Source organism: Rattus norvegicus, chromosome 15 (assembly GCF_036323735.1).
Source record: "Rattus norvegicus strain BN/NHsdMcwi chromosome 15, GRCr8, whole genome shotgun sequence".
Taxonomy (NCBI): Eukaryota; Metazoa; Chordata; class Mammalia; order Rodentia; family Muridae; genus Rattus; species Rattus norvegicus.
Window position 1 is genome coordinate 54,499,503 of NC_086033.1, and position 19,966 is coordinate 54,519,468.

Genomic DNA, 19,966 nt, shown 5'->3' on the forward strand with positions numbered 1-19,966 from the left:
CATCATCATGACTGGCAAGTTGTTTCTCAAAACTTCAATGTTATCAGGCACTCACAGTCACCTACTTACTAATGTTTTCCAGTCAAACAAATACAGTGACAGTTTTTAACCCTTTGCAACTGCCTCTATAATATTTTCAATTAAGGTGTGGGATAAGGGAGTACACTTAAATGTTCTCCCATTTTTTAATAAGGAAATTATATCAACTTGCTGAGAAATTTTTATTTAAGGATTCAAACTAGGACATCACTTCAAACACGAGTTGGATTGGAGCAAAATCAGTTTATCCGCTGGAAAGCAAGACAAGGAAGGGTAAGACAGAAAAGGGACTATATTTAAACCTGAGTGTTCCCTTCCCTCATCCCACTCAATAAAAGTGAGTTTGGAAGGAAAAATTGAACTTGCTTTTCTTTATTTGGTCTTAGTTTAATGTGACTTGTATGGGGGTAACTTCTTTTACAGATTAGGACTCTAATTTTGGTATGGTTTCTGTCCCTCGTGTCCTTAGATCAGAAAGATTACTATTGATGCCGTGTTCCTTTTATTTTATTTTTTATTTCTTCAATTTTTTATTATCAGGAGTGACTGAAATAAAAAATATAATTGAGTCCCATCATTATTGTCATTATGGAAATGGCTTTAAGAGAAAACTGATCAGATGAATATTATTGCTTCCCACTTTTCAACTGGTAAATAGTTGCCATTGATAAAACAGACAAGCCCAGAGAATCTGTCCAGAATGTTCAAGAATATGGTCTGTTATACAACATTCCTATTCTTGGGGAGAACACCTAGGACATAATTATGTGTACTTCTTGATCTCATCATACAACACAAGCACAAAGGCACCATCCATGCCTCTGAGAACGTTAGACCATGCACCCTTGCAAAAAGCCTTGCTTCCTCATCTCGAGCGATCTTCTGCCAGCAGTCAAGCGTCCCTTTATACGTGATATCAGTTCCTTTGCGTCCAGACTGCATCATCATACGACGGCGAACCGTGTCAAAAGGATAGGAAGTCAGGCCAGCAACAGCAGTGACAGACTGCAATCATCCAGCTGATGAAGACGTGAGTATTTTTGGGATCTGGGAGCATTCCCTTTGCAGTGTCATAGATACCGAAGTAGGCAGCTCGGTAGACAATAATGTCCTGTACTGACACATTAAAGCCTTGGTACAGGCCCTTAATCCCATCAGATTTGTAGATCTTAACCAGGCAGTCACCAAGGCCTTTGAATTCCCTTTCAGCTTCAGCTTTGCACACATCAGCTGCTAGACGGGTACGGACAAAATCAAGAGGGTACACAAAGCACAAGGATGTGGCCCCAGCAGCACCGCCTGATGCCAGGTTCCCTGCAAAGTACTGCCAAAGCTGGGTCCTTTTGTCCACACCACCCAAAAATATCTGCTTGTATTTATCTTTGAAGGCGAAGTTGAGAGCCTGGGTGGGGAAGTACCTGATGACATTGGCCAGGTTGCCACGCCAGAAGGACAGGACTCCCTGTTCCTTGGGGATATGAACCACACAGTCTATAATGCTTATCTGCCGTGATTTGCTTGCTGGCGTGCTGCACCACCAGCAGCTTGACCCGCTCAATGGGTGCTACTGCTGTCTTGGAGTTGGCCGCGGCCACTCCACCAGCCAAGAAGTCCTTGGCGAAGGACACAGCAGCATCTGTCATGTTGAAAGCAAAAAAGAAGAGGCAGGCGAGTGCAGGACAGTACTGGGTTGACAACCGGCTTTGACTCCCAGACTCTGGGGCCATGTTCCTTTTAAATTAAGATTTATATGCTTTACTTTGTCTTCATATTGGATAAGTATTTTCCTTTTAAATTGAGTTTTAAAAATTTATCTGTATGTGCCTGCATGTGTATGTGCGCCACATGCATGCTGATGCCTGCAGAGGCCAGAAGAGGATGCCAGATACCTCAGAACAGATGTTCAAGTGGCCATGCGCCTCCTGCTATGGGTACTGGTGACCTGTGTCCTCTGCAAAAGCAGGGAGTACTCTTAATCACAAAGGCATCCTTCCAACCCCTTGACACTCCTTATATCTGTGTTTGTAAATGATGTTCAGGGGTCATTTTTAATCCTATGAGGATAACTTTATATCCTAAACATTGTGAACAACAATAATCATAACTCATATGTTCCAAGATTGAATTAAATCGTAGAGTACTTTCTGTTGTCTCATGATGCTGTTACACAACAAGTGATTTTTATCCATTCTGTTGAAAATGATCCTGCTATGAGAGGCTATCCCTGGCTATCCCCCCTACCCTGGCACTTCAAGTCTCTGTGAGGCTAGGCCCATCCTCTCCCACTGAGGCCAGGCAAGGGAGCCCAGCTAGAAGAACATACCCCATGCACAGGCAACAACTTTCAGGACAGCCCCTGCTCCAGTTGTTAGAGACTTTCATGAAGTTCAAGCTGCACATCTGCTACGTATGTGCGTGGAGGCCTAGGTCCAGCCCATGTATGTTCTTTGATTGGTGGGTCAGACTCTGAGAAGCCCAAGGGTGAAGGTTACTTGACTCTGTTGTTCTTCCTGTGGAGTTCCTATCCACTTTGGGGCCTGCAATTCTTCTTCTATTCTTCCATAAGAGTGCCCACGCTCCATCCACTGTTTGCTGGTGAATATCTGCTGGGAGGAACCTCTCAGAGGATAACATTCCTGTCTACAAGCATAACAAAGTATCATTAATAGTGTCAGCGGTTGGTGCTTACCCATGGTATGGGTCTCAAGTTCGGCCTGTTATTAGTTAGCCATTCCATCAGGCTCTGCTCCACCCCCATGCCTGCATTTCTTATAGAGAGGATGAATTTGGGTTGAAAGTATTGTGGGCTCTTCTGCTTCTTTGATTCATGCCTACTAAAGGAGGAGGAGCTGTTGAGAGGATGATCCATTCTAGAGGCTTCCATTTAATGTGGTTATTGGGAACCCTGTAAACTTGAAGGGATGAATCCCAACATGTGCAGCTTCAGTTTTAATCCAGACACATTTCTGAACACAGAAGTTTGTCGTTGGAATACATCTCTTCATTAGCAAAGGTGCCCTTGGATATCATTTGAAAAACACATTAGAACCCCCAAAGAAAGTCCAAGTTCTCTATGGAAAAATAGACCGCAGTGTTGTTATGGGTCTCAGGCTAGGGACTGAGCCTCAGTCAGACAGGCCCATACGTCAGGCTAGATCCCAGCTGCTGGAACCAAGCAAGCTCTTGAGCAGAACTTTTAATCCGGGGAACGTGTGTGTCATCTTTGAGACAAATTCCCAAGAACTGCCACAGGAAAACACTGATCCCTGAGTTGGTGACAACACATCTATTTCTGTTGCTTTGGAACAATGACTAAAGTTCATTCTTGCTGGACTAAAACGTTCTGGTGATGTAGGGCTAAATGGAACCTTGTGAAGTATGAGTCACGATGACAGGCCACTGTGACAAACATTGAAATACCCTCCCATACTTAAAGCCTTGTTGATTCTGTGGACTCCAGCTCACAGCCCTCTCCTGTTCTTTCATTTGGAATTTCACTAAGTCAGATGCTGCAGAATGGTCCTGAGCAAACCTACAGAGAAGTTCGACCCATCTGGATATAACATGCTGAGGCTGGAGATGACTTTCATAGTTCATGGGGGAAAGAAGAGGTTAAAGCACAAAGAAGAGAATAGAAAGAGAAAGAAGAGAGACACAAAGGAGGAATCACAACCAGAAAAGCACTATCAGTTTCTTCCGAAACCATACTGCACCAGGAGCCACATCTGATACTCTGAAAGAATATCGCAGACTTGGCACAGGGAGATTTGGAACCCAAAAAGTTCTTCAGGGCCCAGGGCACAAAGGTAAACACAGAACTGGGAAGAATTGTTTGTAATGAAGCTTTGCTATCCTGAGCCCCCCCCCCCCCCGCGCCCCCATGCAGTGCCTGGGACACCGCAGAAGATAGAGAAGCCCTGTCTTTTTCCTGAGGGTCCTGAAGCTGTAGGGAAGCTGTGAAGGACCTCAGATGTAGATCTGAGTCCACTGGAACCAAAAGGTTGAGCACCTGAGAGCACCTGTCTGGATGCCATCGGTGTGGAGGAGGGGATTCAGGACACTTGGGAGCACATAGGTCAGAGGCTGCTGGGCCTATTGTGGAGGTCACAGTAAAGCACTAGCTACCCTTCTCGTGTGAGAATGTGGCACAGTCTAGGAAACAGTTCAGCTTGAACAGGAGCAAGTGTGTGAGGAAGCACACCTGAGTCGTACACGCCCAGCCTCAGAGCACATCCACTGAAAGCCTCACGGGACCCTTTGCCTGCTGAACCAGCTCCTCCTTATTCTGAGTGAGAAGGGATTCCTACCTTACTTCCACACTTTCAAAATTATCCTCTCTGAGGTAATTACCTGGAAAGGATCGGAAAATCCATAAACCTCATCTTCCCTCTTCCTCAATGCCTTCTAGGCTTCAAGCCATGGTCAGAACCGATCCAGCACCACCAGGGATCCCAAGAACAGAATCAAACCCAGCAGGAAAAAGATGACTAACTGGTTGAAACATTCTGTCAATTTGTCAGCAAATATTGTGACTACCTGTGGAAATGGATGTGGCACGGTAAACTAAGGAACAAAGAATATCATTTTAGAGCAAGCTGGATTTCTCTCACACACCATGCAATTACATGTCCCTGCAAAATTCACAGGTTGGGACTGAAACCTTGTTTGAATGTTTTCTGTTGCTACAACTGAAAACCACAGTCTGGCTTGTTTATAAAAGAAAAGGGGGGGAGGTTTCACTTGTGGCTCCTGAAGTGTAAGAGCATGGCAATATCATCACTGGGCACATGGTGAGAGCCTTCCTGCTATGTCATGGGTTGGTGGAGGTGAGAACAGGCAAGCCTACCAGAAGCAGTTCAGTCATATAAGACAGCCATTTCCATGATAATCCATCCATGCACTAACCTGTTACCCTGTTAATAGATGAATCCATTCATGAGGGAGCACTGGGGACACAATTATCTCTTCAAGGTCCTACCTGGTTCTATCTCTGTATTCCTGACAATTAGAATTAGGTTTCAACTTGAGATCAGATGAGGGCATTAAGCCCCAGGATGGCGATATGAGGAGACCAGGCCTCTTGGAGAGTGTTTAACTTTCTAGTGGACACTCTACAGACCTCACCTTTCTATCTCTTCTGCCATGTGAGAACACGGCAACAAGAGCTGCAGAAATAAGGTTTCTGTTTATAAGTAGTGATTTATAAATAACTGTTTGTATAGCAGCAGAAATAGATTGAGATATGTCACTTATGAAAGACTTTGGATTCAATCTACTAGTTAGAGTACCTGAGGATGTTTCTAAATATTTCCTTCATCGGTTGACCAGTGCCTCGGGTTAGTGGGTCTTCATTTGTTGAAGGTCAGAAGACAGAAATTCTCTAGTATAATACTCACCCACAAGCTAACAATGCCCCAAGAGTCTCAGCACACACTCATTTGCCGGCTTTGACAAATACGGTGAATGATAGACTGTTACCATTATTAGGAGAGATTCTAATAAGAAATGCCTCAATTAAAATGAAGTCTTTCTCTTTACATGGAAAGCCTAGGAACAGCTTGAAGGCAAAGAGCCCAGGTAACCCTGGGAGGCAGAGCAGATCATTACACATGCATATTATGTACAGAGTGATAAACAAGTCATATGAGTAATTCAGTGGTTCTCAGACTTCTATAAACACCAGGAAAGTTTGTTAAGGCACAATAGATAAATATAAACATGATTGATGCCTGGCCCCATTTAGAGTCTGTGACTCAGTAAATATGGATGGGAACCAAGGATTAGCATTTCAAATAACTCCCCAGATTATATTGATACTGGGATCCAGAGACAAATTAAAAATTAACAACCTAAGGAATAAAAAAACAAAGACTGAATAATAAAGACACTACCACATAAGTAGCAAAACACTCAAAGCATTAAGTAATTAAGTAAGTAAGGATTAAGTAATATGAACAAAGGCTGTACTTCAGAAATCAGAAAAGAAATACTTTTTTCTTAAGTGGGTGTCAATTTCAAGCCTTGAAAGGATATGTAGGTAGGTTTAGATTACTTAAGAAATAGTATATAATCACCACATTTGTATTGTATATATCATCCTGTGGTTTCTCAAGGGATCCTTTGGTTACTTACTAACAGAAAAAGAAACAGCTAGCTTATTCAGGATATTAGACACAGTCCCTGAGCAACAGTAATGTCCAAACACCAAGCTTAAAACTCATTCCCTACAGTGGTTTATGAGAGTCAAACAGAGCCAAGAGGAGCTTTCGCTTGAGTACCACCTCACAGGAAACTCAGTAAGAGCCCAAATCTACCCAGTGGTTATTGCCCTAGTTTCTTAGTACATCACAAGTATGGACATGAGAATAGATTTACTCAGAGATCGTTAGAGCCCACTTACTGAGTTCTTGTCCTCTTCACCCAAAGGGGCAAGTCAAGAGCAAAGCCTCACCTTCAATGTCTTTGTTTGCCTGGAGCTCCTTAATACCATGTCACAGGTTGGGTGGCTCATGCAAGAGAAACATCCTTCCCAGCTCTGGAGTGTGGGAAGTCCAGGGTGAAGGTGCTGACAAGGTGGGTTTCATTCTGAAGCCTTTTCTCTTAGCTTGCACCTGACTTCCATCTCTTTATGTCTTCATATGGCCTTTCTGTATCTTCATACTATGTGTGCTTTCTGACATGTGTGAACAAGTATATATGGAGGGGGGAAGTCAGAGAAAGTGGCTAAATATGGCTTAAAGATCAATAGTCCAAAAGAATAAGGGCTTCATGGTTTTCTTTAATACTAACTATTTTCTAAGAACTCTCTCCCTGAGCAATAATTTTATGGGCTAAGTGTTCATATATGAATTTAAGGGCACACAATGTACTTCATAGCACTTGATCAATTGAAACCATAAATTCCTTTATTGTGGATCTGAAAAGATAGACTTTCACATTCCCATCTGGTTGACAGTTTGCTCATTATTAAAACTGGATATATTTTTGGATAATGATAGTAGTTTATTATAACCCCAATCAGGGAGTTATTCTAATTGTGGGACTCATATGATCTCTTTACTGAAACAAATGTGCCTGTTCTTTGAAGCAAATAGACACATCTGAGGGAATAGAGAGGGTTCAGCAGTTAAGAGCACTTGTTACTCTTACAGAGGAACTGACTTTTGTTCCTACCACTGATATGGTGGCTTACAACCATCTGTGAACTCAGTTCCAAGGGACCCAGTGCTCTCTTCTGGCTTCCATGGGCACCAGCTATGCACTCAGTACACATACATGTGTGCAAACAAAAAACTCATAAACATAAAATAAAAGTAAATTAATCGTTAAGTATATGCACACATTACAGTCTCTGAAATGCAACTATCCATCTCTGTCTTTCAAAGCAGGAAATGCTAGACATAGTTTGCCTTGACCTAATAGGATAGAATGGTATATAGACATTCTTCACTTATAAAGAAATTAAACCTGATAAGCTCATCAGAAGTTGAAAATGTTTCAAGTCAAAAATGTGTTTAATATACCTAGCCTACCATATATCACAGTTCAGCAACATAGTACACTATAGCTCATTGGTTGCCTACCCTGATATTGAGTGCCTTCTCGGGACCTGTGCCTCACAACAGCTGCCCAGCATCTTTACATAACTCTATTTCTATCCAGTATCTAAAGAGATTAAAATTTGAAAATTTAAGCACAGTGTCAATTGAATTGCACTGTTTTCACTATATTGGTGTCTATACTGTTTCACTCTATTAGGGTTTTACTACTGTGAACAGACACTATGACCAATGCAACTCTTGTAAGGACAACACTTAATTGGGGGCTGACTTATAGGTTCAGAGGTTCAGTCCACTATCATCAAACCAGGAAACATGGCAGCATTCAGGCAGGCATAATGCAGGCGGAGAGGAGAGTTCTACATCTTCATCTGAAGACTATTAGTGGAAGACTCATTTGCAGGCACCGAGGATGAGGGTCTTAAAGCCCGCTCTCACAGTGACACACCTATTCCAAGAGGGCCACACCTCCTAATAGTGCCCCTTCCTGGGCCAAGCATATACAAACCACATTCCATTCCCTGGCCCCCATAAGTTTATTCAAACATATAAGTCTATGGTGGCCATACCTAAACATAGCATAATGTAAACTACATTTAGTCCAACTTCCAAAGCCCCCATAGTCTATAGTAATCTCAACAATGTTAAAAGTCCAAAGTTCAAAGTCTCTTCTGAGATTCATCCAATCACTTAACTGTAATCCCCAAAGCAAGTCAGGAAATCAGCTGGGCAAACTCCAAACTCTGCATCTCCATGTCTGACGCCAAAGTGGTTTTCAGATACCCAATTCATTCTCATTCTCTCTCTCTCTCTCTCTCTCTCTCTCTCTCTCTCTCTCTCTCTCTCTCTCTCTCTTAAACTGAATATTTTGTTTATTCACATTTCAAATGTTACCCCCTTTCCCAGTTTCCCCTCTGGAAACCCTCCATCCCATCTTCCCTAACCCTGCTTCTATGAGGGTGCTCCCTCACCCACCCACTTCTGCTTTCCCGCCCTGGCATTTCCCTACACTGAGCCTTCCCAGGACCAAGGGCCTCTCCTCCCATTGATATCCAACAAGGCCATCCTCTGCTACATATGTAACTGAAGCCATGGGTCCCTCCATGTGTGCTTTTTGGTTGGTGATTTAGTCCCTGGGAGCTTTGTGGGGGGGGGTCTGGTTGGTTGATATTATTGTTCTTCCTATGGGTTGCAAACCCCTTCAATTCCTTCAATCCTTTCTCTAACTCCTCCACTGGAGACCCCATGCTCAGTCCAATGGTTGGCTGGGAGCATCCACCTCTGTATTTGTCAGACTGGCAGAGCCCCTCATGAAACAGCTATACCAGGCTCCTGTCAGCAAGCACTTTTTGATATCAGCAATAGTGTCTGGGTTTGGTGTCTGTATATGGGATGGATTCCCCAAGTGGGGCAGTCTCTGGATGGCTTTTCCTTTAGTCTCTGCTCCATGCTTTGTCTCCATATTCCAACTCCTTTTATATCTTTGTTGACTGCAACAACCTTCTTTCTCCTGAGCTGGTTCCATACCCTGTTATCAGCTTTCCTCAGCAGATAGCCCATGCTTATGGCATCTAGCACATCTTCAGGTCTCCAAGGCAACTTCTTACAGCTCCTTGTTTCAATGTCTGGGATCCACACATGATCTTCTGGGCTCTTCCAATGGTCTGATGTCACTTCTCCAGCTCTGCCCTCTGTAGCACTCTAAGCTCAGGTTGATCCACTCCACTGCTGCTGCTGTTCTTGGTGATCATCCCATGGTACTGGCATCTCCAATACACTGGGGTGTTCCTCCACAACTAGGCTTCACCAATAGCCTCTCATAGGCTCTCTTCATTGTTCCAATCTTCAACTCCTTTGCATGACCCTTTCAGTCCTGGGCCATTAATTGCAACTGAGGCTGCACTTTCACCAATGGCCTTCTATGGCCTCTCACAGTGCCAAGTCTCAGCTGTTCATGATGCCTTCATGCCTTCAAAGCCAGTACCACCTGGGTGACTCTTACACATTACCAAGTACAGCTGCTGCAGGAGGTACAACCTTGGCTATCTCTGAAACACAGCTTCTTTGTGCTCTCAAAAAACACTTCCCAGAAGATTTCACCTCAGTGATGCTGGTCTCTTCTTAATCACCACTAATTTCTTAGCTCCAGCTAACTAAAACCAATTGTACCAGTAGTCCCATCTAGTCTGGACACTAAATCCAGAGCCACATGGCCAATGCTGCCAAGTTCTGATACTTGCTGGGGCTGGAACACGGCCCACTTTTTATATTACACTATCACCAGTTTTCTGTTTTCCAACGTCCTCACTGCCTAAGCTTGACTGTCCTGGAACTTGCTCTGTACACTGACTTTGAACTGCTTGTCTGTTAAGCACTTGGATTAAAGGTGTGGTCCACCAAGCCTGGGCTTAAGTTTTTCTTCACCTAGAACATGCTCTAGGCTAGCCTTGAACTCAGAGATCTTGTCTTTGCACTCTGTAATTAAGGCTTATACTGCCATACCTGGACCTAAACTTGGTGGAATCTTGCACCAAGGTCACTACTCCCTTAATTCAATTTAATATCCTTGAACACATAATTCAGCTCCTGGTGCCCATTTAATATCATATATTTTATATTTTTCCTTTCTAAGCTTGCTACACTTGTTTAAAATGTTCGTCATGATACTTAACCAGAGAACAAAGTTTATGATGGGCATTTCTAAGACTTCCTTTGTCAATGCAATTAATCTGAGTTTCTTTGCCTTAGCCACAGGAAGACTCTTCAGACAAGGGAAAAATGCAGCCACATTCTTCACCAAAATTTCACAAAAATAGTCTCTATGCCACATACTGAAAGTCCCCTCTGAAACCTCTTGGGTCGGGCCTGCACAATTCAAGTCATTCTCAGTAACAAAGTCTTTCATATTCCTACTAGAATAACTCACTAAGCCCCATTTAAAGCATTCCACTGCTTTCCAAATCCAAAGTTCCAAAATTCACATACTTCAAACAAAAGCATAGTCAGGCCTATTACAGCAATACCCCAGTCCCTGGTACCAATTTCTGTCTTAGGGTTTTACTGCTGTGAACAGACACTATGACCAAGGCAACTCTTTTAAGGACAATATTTAATTGGGGGGCTGGCTTACAATTACAGTTCAGAGGTTCAGTCCATTATCATCAAACCAGGAAGCATGGCAGCATTCAGAAAGGCAGAGTGCAGGCAGAGCTGAGAGTTCTACATCTTCATCTGAAGGCTGCTAGTGGAAGACTCACTTCCAGGCAGCTGAGATGAGGGTCTTAAAGCCCATGCCCACAGTAACACACCTATTCCAAGAGGGCCATACCTCCTAATAGTGTCACTCCCTGGGCCAAGCATATACAAACCATTGCACTTGTAAAATTGAAAGTTCCAAGTTAAACTGTATTAAAGAACTCTTTCTGCTGCAAGAGTATTGCCTCAAAGATCTGTCAATGTCCCGGCCTTGTAGAACAAGTCATTCTGCAGAGACCTTGAATATGTTCCAGATACTGCCAACCTGCCTGCAACGTCAGCCAAACTAACCCCTCACCGCCAACAAACCAGTACCCCTGGGTACAGTTTTTCTGTCTGCAGTGATTGAATTAGCACCCTATGTATGGATTTATTAAATCTGTGTTTTACAAGAACTTGACTCAGTACATAAGAACAAGCTTCAAGTTTGTATGAGACTAAAGAAGGAACAGCATATCCAGGATTAAAAAGTGCAGTTAGTTGAGAGGACTCAGTGATTAGCAATACCAAATGTGTCCTTATTATCTGGGTCAGAAGGAAGAATATATACTCATCCATGAAGACAAAAACATAGGTCAGAATGTACCTGATATATCCTGCCAACACTGCAAATAATCCTAGCACCTTCTCTATATACTACTTTAATGGTTTTATACATTTATAGAACTCTCAAACACTATACAAGAAAATCCAACTTGAGTTATACTAGGGCCATTTCCCCTACCATAGTATCCTATACTGAAGTGGAACCTTACAGGTTCTTTGGAAAGTCAATGATGTCAGTTGGTGTTTTGCTGGGCCAAGTACATGATATATTAATGTGTTTTAGTCATATATACCATGAACCCTTCTAAACTAGGGTTTACCGTCTGGTTGAATTGTGAAAGATGACTGTAAGACAGCTATATAAAATGTCCCTATTTATTCTAAGATCTATAAGCTGTCTGGTGTAGCCTTGAGTTATCTATCTGCAAGCCTGTAGATCATGACACTGCTGTACTCACAGGACAACCTCTCCAATCCATATTCACTGGCTCCTCTCTTCCTTTCAACTAGCACTAGGAAGAGGCAGTTCACAACCTGGCAGACAGACAAACCACGGAGCCTCATCTCCAAGAGATGTAGCAAAACCACATGGCCCTCTTTGATTCTGACTGGAAAGGAATCATTTTCTTCTCACCAAAATAAAAGGAATTGTCATCTGTGTACATAGATGTATATGGGGTTTGTTCTGGTATATTCTCCATATTTTTTCTTTTCTGGACTTACACTAAAGATTATCATTTCTCTTAGCAGCAAAGTTTACAACCTACGCTTTAGGTGCAATTGCTTCTGGGACATGCTCCAGTGCTTTGAGCTTCCTGAGGTCCACATGGGTGGAAGTGGTAAGAATTTATATTCATATCTGAGAAAGCTAACCACAAGCCTTGAATATAAAATGCATTAAACAGAGACTACAAAGACCCTGACACATTTGATCCCAATGTTATGCATTAATATGCTACTTATGTCTTCTTTCCCGACCCCTAACTCAAGTGTGGCAAATGATGGGGTTCAGAAATAACCTGGGGTTCACCACCAGATTCTGTTTCTCTCTTAGGGTTGAGTCATCTAACAAGGAAGAAAAACAGGTTTCAAAACGTGAATCTATTTCAGAAAGAAAGAAAATATTTTGCCTCTTTTTTGGTCTCCTTAAAATGCTGATTAAGTTCAGACAGGGCCTTCTGCAGGCTGGCTTTCCCTGTAATTGTGTCTAGTTAATAACAACTCAAAGAATACCACAGCACACACCACAGCTCCACCGGAGGGGAAGGCTGCCTCCTTATCTACTTAATCTACCCACCATGTATTCATGTTCTAATCTATCTGTCCAGGCAGTCGGGTTTCCATTCTCCAGTGCAATACACACTGGCCATGTGCTGAACCACACACTTTTACTATGATTGACACTGAATAACATGAGAACAAAATGATCCCATGGCAAAGGAAAATGGGCAGAGCAATTCCAATGTGCATCAATGTTTTCACTCTAGCTTTAGCCTCCGAGTGTATACCGAGTGAACAAAACACACAGTGCTTAGTGTCTGGCACAAAGTGACCCAGAATGAAAGCAATGGTTAGGGCTAGAGAGATACCAGGGTATGGGGGCAGGGACTGTGTGAGACCCCATAAAACTTTTAGTTTTCACTCAAAGAAGGATGGAAATCCATTAAGCTTGCTCAGAGAAACCTCCTGATAATGTCAACTTGACAAAAGGTCCCTGTGGCTGATGTAAGGAGGTCAGGCTCCAGAGACAGAAGCAAACAGAAGTTAGAAAATGCCTGCATCCTCCAGAGGATGGTGAGTCAGACAGAGGCAGTAAGTGCCGGCCAGTTCCTGATGCTCCGGAAGTAGAGTTGTTAGGTGTGGGCTGTGAAAGGAATAGGGGAAGGGGCCGAATAAGGCTCCAGGCTGTGTAGTCTGAGAAGCAGGGCTCGGCATTTTCCCAGGATCTATTAGCTAGCTCCCTGCTTTCCTGTTATTTGGCTCAGACATCCTTTGCTCAGAACAGCTCTCACTGGCCATGTGTATCAAGCATTAGGTTCACTCTCCTTTTAAGGAGATGGGAGAATTGTTCTGTGTCCTATTTAACTCAGGTTGATCCTATGTCCAGTTTTAGCTAATGAAATGTGAGTGTATCCAGCTTATGCCATTTTCAGGTAAAACCTTTAGTAGCTAGTGCTGTGTCTCTGCCTCACCTTATTTTCTTTTGCCTCTAGTAGGGCAACTAGAAATTTCCTCTAGACCAGTGGTTCTCAACCTTCCTAAAGCTGCAGCCCTTTAACACAGTTCTGCAAGTTGTGGTGAACCCCAGCCATAAAATTAATTAGTTGCTACTTCATAGCTGTAGTTCTGCCCCTGTTATGAATCATAATGTAAATATATGCTGTGCGGCCCTGTAGGAATCATGATTTACACGTTGAGAAGCGCTGCTCTAGAGCCTGTCTTTGGAGAGAGGAATAAAGAATCCAAATCTCAGACGCTCTTCAGTGGTCCATAGGGCATGAAGTAGGAGAAATCATGGTTGTTATAAATCACTAAGACTTGGGGGATTGTTTGTTATTGTAACATAGCCAGTCAATACTGACTGATACACCATATTTTACATAAATAAAAAGGATTGTAGCCTTCTTCAACTCTTTCATACCCCTCACTTTTACCACCTCCTGACACTGCTCATATTGTCTTTCCTTTGTAAATATCCCCCTCAGAATGATTATCTCGTGAGGACAAACCTCTGGTCCTATCGGTTCACTATTGTATCTAGCACTTAAACCACTATCTGACTCATATCAGGCACCAAAGGAAAACTTGGTGGATGGATGGATGGATGGATGGATGGATGGATGGATGAATGAATGAATGAATGAATGAATGAACGAATGGATGGATGCATGCAATGAGACATTAAGGAGCATGTTACAAAACAAGAAGGATTGATGCTAAATCTATCAAGAACACAGAAGCTTTCCAAGGTAAGAAAGAAGTCTGTAGGGAGATAAAGAAGCCCAGGGGACTCTAAGAACCTTAGTCACCTTAGACTACAACTGTGCAAAGAATTAGAGGTCAGAGAAATGGCATGATGAGAGATAAGATTACAGACATAGGTTGGATCTGGTTTTTTAAGGGACCTTTCTGTTCTGTTTTAATATGCTGGGACTTTATTTCTTGTACTGTAATGAGCCAACAGAGTTTTTAAATCAGGAAATGACAAGAAGAGTTTTGATTCTGCTTGGATAAATTACATCCAGGGAGCAATTTCTGTTCCTCATTTCTCTCTGGCCACTGCACTGATGTCACCCTTCATCAAATCACTCCTTCGTTTTGTTTTTTTTTAAAGAACCTCAGCAAATGTTTACTGATTGCTTGAGCAATATACAACATAAAGTACAGAGGGAACAAGCAGAAGCCAGACACTCTATATCTCAGATGTGCTTACCTTGCGTGAGGTTCAAAGCTAATACACAAGCTGCAAAACAAAAAACCTGGGTGGGGTTTCTGGTTTCTGTGTATCTTTAGTCTCATTTTCACATTTACTCTTGTGCCTTAGCTGAGCTTCTCAAAATCTCCCTTGGTCATTTGGGACCATTTCCATCCTATGTAAAATAGAACACCTTCTCCCCACCCCATTCTCACTATCATCACAAAAACAGCAGCACTTGGCATTTGAAAATTTTACAAATCACTTCAGCATGTTCATGATCTCTCTCAATCTGTTGACAGTGTAGCGTCTACAGTCTCCTCTGGTCCATGACATAGCTTGCCTTTCTCTACAATTCCTAATAAACTCATCTGGGAGCTTGTGCTATTTATTCCATGGTACAGGGCAGCATAAGTAAGTGCCCTGACACACGGTGTCACCTCTGCAGCAACCCTCTTTTTAGCAAGGGTAACATGCTGGGCTCAGTGGGTCCTGCCCACTCTACCAGCTGTTACAGAATAACCTTTCTTGCTGACAAGGGATAGTAAAGCTGCCAGGCCCCAGCTGACTATTCCAGAAAACAAGCAAAAACTCTTCAGAAGATCTGTTTTAGTCATTTCTTTCTGGACATGCTTATTGGTGACCTAACCTTCTGGAGTTGCACCAAGTTGTAGGGCTAACTGGCACCATTTGAGAGACTCAGTCATGGATAAGAAGTGCCATAGACAGTCAGTCAACGGCATTGCTCCTCAGCACCAGGTCCCCCACATGAGTGCATCTGGCAGCTCATGCTTTACAAGTGGCCCCCTGGCAGGACTCAGTACCTGTGTCACTTTGTTTATAAGTTGACATCTCTTGCTCCTTGGTGTTCCAGTCCTCCTGGTCTCACTCTCTGGAGATGAGCTTCCAAGAGGATGCCATAGCCTGTTGGTATCTAGTAGGCAATTCCTTATTCCTGTTATTCCCTGGCCTCCTCAGAAATGGCTTTGGCTCTAATTCTGTAACAACATCATGTTTAGAATATCTGTCCAGAGGAAGGGAGAATCTGCTCTCAGCTGAAACAAAATGAGTTTAGAGGTAGAGAATGAGATAGAAACAGATTGTTAAGCTTCTATCTATCTCAACAGTGGCCATTCTAAAAACCATTGTCAGCACCGTTATCAGCAAAGGAAGACAACAACAGCAGCAGCAACAACAACAGCAACAACAACAACAACAACAACAACAACAACAACAACAACAAAATACTAAGACATGGAAAGAAATAAGGAAAAATAGTATGTTTTAAGGAACAAGTTTAATTTCCAACAATGTACTCTTCAAAGAAAAACCAGAAATGTGAATTGCCACTCAATAATTAATAGTTACAATCATAAATACACTCAATAAAAGAAAACATAGATATACAAATAAATGAAACCAGGAAAATAACTCATGAACGAAGTAAAATTTTCAATCATGAATACCTACAGAAAAGAACAAACCAGAAGTTCTGATCTGAAGACTGCAGTAACTGAAATGAAAAACACACTCAATGTTCTCAGCAGCAGACTTGGTTGAGCAGGAAAAAGAAAAACAATCAGTGAACTCGAGACGAGAACTTCTTCAGTGGCCAAAGCAGAGGAACAAATCCACAGGTATTAGAGTAGAGCCCACAGGACATCTGGACACATCAAGGACAACAGCATATAAAAATGGCAGTTCCAAGACAAGAAAAGTAAGAAGTAGGTAACATATTCAAAAAAACAACTATTGACGTTTCCCCCAAATGATGAGAGACTAAATATACAAATTTGAAAAATTCAAAAGAACTCCAGTTGAAAGAGAGTTAAAAGACTTAGAAGGCATGTCATAGTCAAGTTGTCAGAAGTCATAGACAATGAGAAAAATTCAAAACATTCAAAGAAAAGTGACTCATCACATGAACTGTATACTCCCAGAGTGTTCCTAGAAGGGGAAAGGTTGAATATTCAAAGTACTGAAGGGAAAAAGAGCCTTTCTGATTATGAAATTATGGTTGGCCCCACTACCTTTCAAAACTATAGAAGACTTGAAGACTTTCTCAGTTAAACAGAAATGAAGGGAGTTCATCTCACCCTGCCTTAAAGAGTAGGAGTGGCCATTCATAAAGAAAATCTGGTTGGACCCTGTGAGCTTTCCCTCGTCCATGTTAGCACATCTTTGGTGTCTTCCTTGTTCATGTCTTGTTTGGGCAGCCATGTTGTGAGAGCTCAAGTGTGCAGCTTTCCCTGTAATTTCTAGAAAATGCGATCTCACAGTAGACTTCCTGTTCCTCCGGCTCTTACAGCCTTTCTGTCCCCTTTCCTCCATGTTCCCTGAGCCTTAGGTGCCAGAACTGCGTTGTAGATGTATTAGTTGGGGCTGGCCACTATATGATCACTTGTTTTCTGCATTTTTATTGGTTGTGGTTTTCTGTAATGGTCTCTGTGGGCAAGATGTGTAGGTCTCTGACTGGGCAGAGAGCTTGGGTGTAACTTGGGAGATGCCTGTAGGTCTTGGGCAGGCAGATTATTGTTGTAGTCTTTTTAAAGGACCAAAAGAGAAAAAGTGACAAGATTTCAATTAGATTAAGAAAAGGAAAAGAAATCCTAATTTTTAAAGTTAGTAATGAAAGGAGAAGTATTACAACCCATGGCATATGAATTAAAACGACTAGAAATGTTTAACGAACAAGGAACCCAAATGATTCCCAAATTGTGAAAGACTTCCAAACTCACTATGTGAGGCTAGTGTTACCCTAACACCCATGCTAGACAAAGACATGATAAAAATTAAAGTTGCCTAATATCACCCATTTAACACAGATGTAAACTTCTAAAATACTAGTTAACTGACTACATCAGCTGTTTAGAGGAATGTACATTATGACAAAGTAGGACTTGTACCTGAAAAACCAGGATGGTTCAACACATGGATGTATTAAGTCCACATTAAAAACACAAAGGTCAAGAATTACAAGATCATTTCAATCAATGTAGAAAATGCACTTGACAAGCAATGCACATAACAAGCCAAGAATAAACATGGCAAGGATACCCAATCTCACCATCACTGTTTGACCTGTGAGAGACTGATGGCACATGTGGCAGATTCACCAGCAAAAAGAGGCGCTGAGACCAAAGTGGGGATTGAAGATTAAAAATTACAATTAACTTGACCCATCACTGAGCAGATTTTCAACCCAACTAAGTAAGGATCTTGGGGGGAATAATACTGATGTTGGAAATTTTCTTTTTTCTCAGAAGTAAATTGAAGCAGTGACAAAAAGCCATTTTTAAAAGTCCCTGGCTAAATAAGTCAATGGACATCTGGTACAAAAGGTAAAGGTCTTTCTTTGAATGAATTAAGAGACCAGAACAAATATCATAGGACTATCCTCTAAGACATGACTTGCAGAATGCCTTTGGGTAGAGAAGAGGAAATCTTTAAACCCAAACCATCTCTGGTACGTTGGATGGAAATTTGGTTGTTAGACCTGAGTGGACCACAGAGGCAGGCTTTGCACCTGCACACGGGCAAGGAACAGCACAAAACATGCTCTGCACTCAAACCCATGCAAGGGTCACAGAGGGATATATGCTGCATCTCCATTCACAGGAAGATTATACAAGCCTCTGCAGCTGCAGTACTGTGAGGGATCAGAAACTTCTGCACCTGTGCCCAGGCTCCTGTCTGTGAAGATGTAGTCCACAGCCCCTCCCAGTTCTGGTTCCCATTTATATGCTCTCTGTTCAATAGGTAATTTCAATGTAGTCGGTCGGTTTTCCTTCTATTTATTTATCTGAGATAGACCCTCCCAAAGAGTACAAGTTGACCCGGAGCTGGAATTCTCCTCACTTCAGAGCCCTAAGAGCTGGAATTAATTTAGGTAATTTCACTGCATTTCATAATTCATTCTCTTTCTGTTCTGTGTTTAGCTGGATATCACTTCTCCATTTATCTTTATTCTTTTACTCTTCTTTATTGAGGTTTGGTCTGCTGTTATGTATCAGACTGCTAAATACTGGCCCTGGTTGACTCAGGGAGAGAGTCCTCGGATACACAAAGTGATGCTATGTGACCTTGCTTCTTAACTTAAAGCTACTGGTTGAATAAAGATGCCAACAGCCTATAGCTGTAGAAGTAGGTGGGGTTTCAGTTCCTGAGCTTGGGGGTCTGAGGCAGGAGAACACAAGGAGGAGAAGGAGGAGGAAGGAGGAAAGGGAGAAGAGAGAAGACGCCATGGGATAGATGAGTCATGAAAACATGGCCATGAGGGCTGGCCAATTTTATTCAAGAGCTGCCTAAATGAACCATGGCAAGTTGTACTCTTGGGGTTAATGGCGGGGAAGTAGACATAATAGCTTAGAGAGTACATATCTGTCCAGCTCTAGTGCTGATTAAGGCTCATTATAAATATAAAAGACTTTGGCTTTTATCTGGGAACTGAATGATCAAAGGTGGAGTAGAAACCCCAGACTGAGATTAAATAATTAATATGACACTTTTATCCACTTTATCATCTGTTACTTGTTCCTCCAGTAGTAATTGTGGAACAACTTCTCTTCCTCCTCCTCCTCTTCCTCCTCCTCCTCCTCCTCCTCTTCTTCTTCCTCCTCCTCCATCTCCTTCCTCTCCCCCCCTACTTTCTCTCCTCCCTTCCCCCCTCCTTCTTCCTTCTCCTCTGCTGTTGCTGCTGACTGGATTTTGTTGTGCTGGGATTTTTTTGTTTTTGTTTTTGTTTGAAACAGGTTTCTCTGTGTAGCCCTGGCTATCCTGAAACTCACTCTATAAACCAGGCTGACTTCAAACTCAAGAGAGCACCCTGCCTCAGCCTCCCAAATGCTAAGATTAAAGACATATACCACCACTGCCAAGTGTAACTGTGAAACGTATTTTGTTTATTTTCATTATTTTTTTACCCTTACTAGTTAATAATGTACTACACAACATATTAACTCTGTTTCTTTACTCAGTCAAAAGCATTTTATTTGCAGGTTACATGAGTAACAGTTTCCCCCAAGATTGAAACATTCCATCTTGTAGGAAATCTCCTTAAAGCAGGAAGGTAAACAACTCAAAAATAGCTTCAGGAAGTCACTGAAATTGATCACTAGGCCCCTCTCTGGCAGAGTAAGCAATAACACTGCTG

At 42.3% G+C, this 19,966-nt stretch overlaps 1 pseudogene; it reads right to left on the bottom strand.

The window, feature by feature from the left end:
• Positions 1-296: 296 nt before the first annotated feature.
• On the bottom strand, positions 297-1,910 carry Slc25a5-ps4 (solute carrier family 25 member 5, pseudogene 4; annotated as a pseudogene).
• Between the last annotated feature and the right edge of the window lie 18,056 nt (positions 1,911-19,966).